At 45.7% G+C, this 6,940-nt stretch overlaps 1 long non-coding RNA gene across 1 annotated transcript; it reads right to left on the bottom strand.

Moving 5' to 3' along the window:
- Window position 1: 1 nt before the first annotated feature.
- Window positions 2–6,018, bottom strand: LOC121820988 (uncharacterized). The gene is made up of 4 exons (XR_006061681.2): window positions 2,982–6,018; window positions 2,655–2,808; window positions 963–1,123; window positions 2–157 (listed from the first exon to the last, which is right to left on the bottom strand). It is a non-coding gene; the product is annotated as an uncharacterized LOC121820988 (long non-coding RNA).
- Between the last annotated feature and the right edge of the window lie 922 nt (window positions 6,019–6,940).

Below are 6,940 nucleotides of genomic sequence, written 5' to 3'. Positions count from 1 at the left end.
TGAAGAGAGCGATGGTCTTTATTGGAATTAACATTTCTTACAGCTTCTCCATACACAAACATCCCGCAAAGCTGTCCTGAAGTTTCACTGCACAAGCTACATTGGGCACAAGGTCTGAGTCCGTACAGAGTGCAGAAGATGCCTCAGCTGAAATATCCTATCAGGAGGGGAAGACAGAATTCACTTCTCGAATTAACCCTTCAAACTTCATCCATTAGATCTGTCTTTTGGAGTATTCCCTCCTTGCGTAGCAGCTTCTAATTACTGCTTTTGGTTGGAGACAAACAAGCCAACTCTAGCTGGATTGAGCCTACAGTGAAAAACCCATCGGGAGGACACTAAGTTAACTCACAAAACTCCGACACAGGAATAGAGGAACTAACCGAAAGAGGAAAGTTCCAAGACACTAGAAAACTTCCCGTCTGTCCTTTTGTCCAGTTTCGTTTGTCTTCTTCTCTGCATTGCAAGCTTTCTGTTTCCCAATTGAGAGAAGGAAGGGGGAAGGAAAGAAGGAGGGAGAGAGGGCAGGAGGGAGGGAGGGAGGAAGAGGGGTGGGGAGGGGGAGGAAGGGGAAGAGAGGGAGCTTTGGGTTTTATAAGGTAATCGTGTGAACACTTCACCTTTACTCTTGATGCTGCTGGGGAAAAGACAGCTTGGGTCAGGTGATACAACAAACTAATGGGCTGTGGCTCAGCTCCCGCTGCACAGGCAGAGCGGCAACCATGGGATTAGCAGGAAGCATGGAAGGGATGATTCTTAGGAAAGAGATGGGAACTGGGCAAAGAAATACTTCTCTAGTGTGGATGGTGCCAGAGAGACTGTTTGTCCTGAACCATTGGAGACTGAGTAGATCAAATGCCCCACCAGCCCTAAATGCCACCCCTCAGAACACTGTCCTGTGTCCACACATGGCATCAAAATTAGGAAGCTAACTGACACATCACCGCCTCGGGTCTAAGCACCTTCAGGAAAATGTGTTCAGCTGACAGAGGACAAGCAGGAAGCAGGTTGCACAGATGAACACAGTTGCTCATAGCAGCAAGACTGCTGAACTTGGGGTCGCCGATGGGGAGCCATCAGCTGGTCTCTGTGCTTCAGCATGTCGCCAACCTGGGCTCTATTCCTAGCAAACAGAATGGAAATGAGGGGTATTTAGCCAAGACAAAAACAAATTTATTCTTAAAATGCCAGAGGGGGTAAAACACCGTTTTGAAGTTAGAGACTTGAGTCTATAAGAAGGGTCGTACATTTCCAACTTTGTTTTTCCTTAGCACATGTGAGTATCTGGCCTGCTTGAATGTATGTACGCTGCACGCATGCAGCGCCCTTGGAGGCCAAAAGAGGCCATTGGATCCCCTGGAATGAAGTTACAGCTGGTGGTGAGCCACTTGATGTGGGACTGGGAACTAAACCTGGTTCCTCGGCATGAGCAGCGAGTGTTCCTAAGCTATCTCTCCAGCCCCTCAGCCTCACCTCGGAGATAACGCTGGAGCATAGCCTTTAGGGTTGGACTTTAAAACAAGGTTTAAACTGATTTTGATCCTTAGCACATTAGCATGAGTTCATGCCTAGTTTTGCTCAGACCATTGCTTTCGCATGGCTGGGAATTGAACCCAGGGCCTTTGGTATGTTTGACAAGGACTCTACACTGAGCCACCCCCAATGTCATGCTTCTTTGATATGATATTACAGAAGTCATTCCTGCCCTCTAGTGTTTCTAGTGGCATATAATTTTGATTTATTGCACAACTGGTTATGTTGGCTTTGACCCTTGCTTAAGAGGGTTTGCAAAGTCTCGACAATGCCAAATGCTTTTATTTTATTTTATTTCTGTGTATAAATAATAAATATTTTATAAGAAGATAAGTTAAATTATGTAAATATCTCAACATAATTTCAATTGATTTATTGATCCTTTAAGTCAGTGCATCATTTGCTTAAAAAAAAATCTCCTTTGAGTGAATGAGTCATTGTTCTCTGCAGACACTGTCTGCCCTTCCCAGCAACTGTCTGACTTCCACGACCTGAGCGTGTTGCAGTTCTCTGTGGGCTGAAAGAACACACTTGGTCCTTGCTCGATGCAAGCTGGAAGTCTTGGAGCGATAGCGTCTCCAAGGGCAGTTCTGAGCCCATGAACATAAAACACTCAGCTGCCTTGCTGCCTGGGGTGGGTATCTTCAGTCTCTTCCCAGACTTTCTAAATAAGAGCGAGCTCCAGTACCTAGACCATCACCTTGTTTAATAGATTCTTTGTTTTACCCACTCCCTTCTGGAACCTTCCTGCCTCAGTGTCCCACATACTGCACCATGCTTCATGGGATCATCTCTCAGTAAGATACTTGTTTTTCTCAAGATCTGTTTTGTGGACCTTATTCTTGAACTCATGCTACAGGGGCTGGAGAGATGGCTCAGCAGGTAAATGCATTTGCTGCTCTTGAAGAGAACCCTGATTCAGCTCCCAGAAGTCACAGGGCAGATCACAACCATCTGTAACTCCACATTCAGGGAATCTGTTTCCCTCTGCTGGCTTCTGCAGGCACCTCGGCATGCACACACACACACAGAGAGAGAGAGAGAGAGAGAGAGAGAGAGAGAGAGAGAGAGAGAGAGAGAGAGAGAGAGAAATACTTGATATATGTATGCAAAATACTCACCCATATACATAAAGTGAATAAATATATCTTAAGTAAAAAACGCATGCCGCACTATGACAACTTGGAAGAGATTTCTCTGTGGCTGTGATAAACTCATGATCCGGCAATTCAATCATTCCTCCAAGTCTTTGCTTCTCTCTATGGATGTGAAGCCCTGTGGAATGAACACAGGTGCACAGGATACTCTAACTATAACAAAACAGCCCTCGGCTCCTTACAGCGATAGGAAATCAGGACAATGTTAGTGAAACTGAATGCAGTGAGCTCACGCCATCTAGATAACAAGCTCACAACTGTCAGCAAGCATGCCGTCCAATACTTTCTTACCCTTTTCTGTTGCCATGGTGGGTTCGGGTCAGTCCCCAAGTCTGGGCAAGGCATCTCTTTCCCATCCTCCACAGGGCTGCTCTACTAAGAATTACCATTTTTTACTTCATGCAAGCAAATGCTTCCCATATATGACATTTTTTTAAAAGCAGACTGAAAATAATAATAATGTTCTGGGCCTTGCTATTCTTAAGTCCCCCCCCCAAAAAAAAAACCACTCAGTACAAACAACTTCTAGACCAACTCTGTCTGGGAAGAGCAGATTTAGAAAGAAGGGAGACACTATAGACAGTACCACATACAAGAAAGAAAATAGAGCGTCTCAGCCGGGTCCATTGTGGGATGCTGCAGGATGTTGACTCACTTCCCAGCTATGGTCCTTGCTGAGCTCAGGAAGGAGTAAACAGCCTTTCGTGCCATGGGCACGGCGCAAACAAACCTCTCCGGGCCACGCTCTGCTGCTGTGTACCTAGCAGCCGCCAGTGCTAACATCTGCACTGGACACTGAGTAACTATTTTCCCAAAAGAGCAAACAGGTAGTCAAGTATAGAAAACTGTACACACAGTGCTCGCCTGTACAAGCGGTGGGAATAGCTGGACAAATCAAAGGAAACAAGAAATGGTGATGATGTCTTAAAAACAAACACGTCATTCCCTCTTAAAAAGATGGCGGCGTTGGCAGAGAGCAGAGCCTGGTAAATCTTTCTTGCTAATAAAGCAGAGCCCGGCGCCCCCCGCCAGCCTCTCCTGTGGAAATGAGGAGTCTTTAATGTCGAAGTGACCCTAGTTATAAATAATTGTCCCAAGCCTCTCTGTAATTACTTGTCACTCCCAAAGTATTCCCCGGGCAGAAGTCCGAGTACATTTTACTTCTGACCAGTCACAGGAATTTAGTCCAAGAGAGGATGGTCAAGTTATAAACATGCCAGTTCCATCTACAGTGTGGTGAGCATTTTGGCCAGAATTTGACCTGCCAGTCAGAGACCAGCAGCTTGGACCTTTTAGCTGACTCTAGCCCTGGACACAGTGAACCAAGGACCACAGACCAATTAAATGTCCCTAACACCATTCACTTCTCAACAGAATCTACAATTAAAGGATCCTTCCCACGTGAACATCAGAGCCGTCTATAATGAGACTGGTTTGTGGGGACTAATAACCAAATCTCTTCGGTCTTGGCCTTGGGAAGATGTAGGCAATCCATTGAGGGAATCCTCAGAGGAAACAGTGGTGACTTTTCAATGCTCGTTTGCTTTTCCTGCCTTTGAAGAGCCTGCATGTGTGTTCGGCCATTCCAACGCTGAGTTCAGAATGGGAACTATCGGTTTTCTGGGCCCTTCCATCCTTTCCCCAACCACCACCGTTATTGGTTTGGCTTTGTGAAGACATCCTTCCTCACCAGTAACATTAAAAATGCATGCGTAAGAGGTTGCACCATACCCATTAAAGAAGAGCAAAGACTTTTTTAAGAAGGGATTTTCCATGTATTTGATAAGACTGGAGGAATTTTTTTTTTCTGCAACATTACTTTTTCAAATGCATAATATAAACTTGAAAGCATAAGGCTGGCGAGATGGTTTAGTGAGTAAGGGTTCTTATCACCAAGACCTGAGTTCAGTCCCCGGAACTCACACGGCGAAAAGAGAACTGACCCCTGACGGTTGTCCTCTGACTTTCTCAAGTATGCCGTGGCATGTACCCTCATGCTCACAGGGACGGACACACACACACACACACACACACACACACACACACACACACACACACACACACTGTGGTTATATCAAACAGTGAAAGTTAAAATTACATTTTTAATAAAAGTTTTATTTACTTAGAAGCATTCAGAATGTCAGCAAAACAGCTGAAATTTGTTTGCAATCATGGAGTGGTGTTCAGCTAATGGATCATTGTTTTATATAAGCTGCATTGGAGATAAAGGAAGGTGAAAGTCATATATATATAACTTGTACTGTACACCAACGAAAACCTGCTTTATTTTCCTTGCCAATTTACAGCCCCCATACTGTCCCAGGCAAGATTAGTGGCTACTGAAAACACCACCAGGACAGGCTATCTAAAGACATAGTTGATAGTCTATGAAAAGACACTGTATAGTTTTTAAGGTGTAATTCTTTAAGAACTACATGCACACATATAATACACCTTGATCATATTCGCCTCCACTGCTCCTGGTTCCACTTAGATTCACTCCCACCTCCATCCCCTCTAAACTTTGTGTCCTCTTACTTTTTATAATCCACAAGGTCCCATCTGTACTGCCATCCACTCGTAGGTGCAGGGCCTCTCCCTGGGAAGAGGTCAACCTACCAGAGACGACACCATTCAAGCAAACTCCTTCTTCCCCTAGACGCTATCAATTACCAGTAGCTCCTCAGTTAAGGTGGGGCCTGCTGGAGCCCACACCACTCCCCATGCTGGAATGTTGACTGGCTTGATCCTGTGTACAGTCTTCTGTAGGCAACCACAGCTTCCGGGACTTCCTGAGTGCCATGGCTTTGTCACGGCCAGATGTCACTGTTTCAGTTTGGTCCTCTCCAACTTCTCATTCTCTTTCTGCCTTGATTTCTGTGATGGTCCTTTGTGGGAGCCCACAAAGGTTTTCTAGTGAGTCTGAGCTTGCTTTACACAGCGGGGCTGCATTAGGGGATGGTTTGACCACATGCATGGTCACCAGGTGTTTGGGACGGTCTACAATCGCTGTGCTGGGGGAGGTCCTTTGCTCCATCCCTTGGCATTCCTTTAAAATGACCTTTAGTAGAGATAGAAGGGGCTGGTGGGGTGAGACCCAGGCCCTCCAGAGGATATCCTGTTTTCAATCTGTCTCTCTCTTCTATCTACAAATTCCTCATTTCTCTCTGCTCAAGAGTACCCACACAGGGAATAAGAGGGAGCTGGTCTCCCACAGTCCTTGAGCCTTAGGGAGGGTGTTGTGATGTAGCAGTCCCGTTTGGGGCTGAGCACACCACTGACTTATTCTCTGCAGTTTGACCAGTTGTGAGTTTCTGCATTGACCATCATCATCCACTACCCACAAAGAAACTTCTCTCACAAGGTCTGAGAGTTGCACTGATGTATGGGTCTATAGAGAGAGATGAATCTAAAGGGTGGTTTGGTGCACTGTCCATTGAGAAGAACACTAGGAGTAGGTTTACCCTGGGGCCTATGCTTCCCAATCATGGGTTCTCGGCCAGATTTATTTACAGTATCAAGCATGCGTTTCTCCTATGCATTGGGTCTTAAATCCAAACAGAGACCAGCTGGCAGTCCCTGTAGTATTTATCCCACTATTGTATCCATGAGCACATCTTGCTTCATTATTGTAGCTCATGAGGCTCACAACTGGGTAACGATTGACGACGTTTTGCCACCAGCAACCAGGAGACATGGCCCTGTGTCGCTCCTGGTGTTGCTTTAGGCCTGAGAAGGGGTTTCTCTGGATGATCTCCTGCCTGCATTGGATCTTCTCGCTAGCAGAGTGAGCTGAGATGGGATGATGAAGCAGCAGGGTGGAGTTGTTGCCATGGCAACAGCAGTCTCAGTCACAGCAGCAGGAGTGGAGAGAGGGAAGCTGAAAAACACCAATGACAGTCAATGTTGGAGAGGATGTGGAGCAAAGGGAACACTCCTCCACTGTTGGTGGGAATGTAAACTTGTACAACCACTGTGGCGGTTTCTCAGAAAATTAGGAATCAAACTACCTCAAGACCCAGCCATCCCACTCGGGCATATACCCAAGGAATGCTGATTCATACCATAAAGATACATGCTCAGCTATGTTCATAGAAGCACTATTTGTAATAGCCAGAACCTGGAAACAACCTAGATGCCCGTCAACAGAAGAATGGATGAAAAAAATGTGGTACATATACACAATGGAGTACTACTCAGCAGAGAAAAACAATGAAAGCATGAAATTTGCAGGCAAATGGATGGAACTA

This window comes from Peromyscus maniculatus, chromosome 10, assembly GCF_049852395.1.
Source record: "Peromyscus maniculatus bairdii isolate BWxNUB_F1_BW_parent chromosome 10, HU_Pman_BW_mat_3.1, whole genome shotgun sequence".
Taxonomy (NCBI): domain Eukaryota; kingdom Metazoa; phylum Chordata; class Mammalia; order Rodentia; family Cricetidae; genus Peromyscus; species Peromyscus maniculatus.
This window is presented reverse-complemented; position numbering and strand designations above follow the sequence as displayed.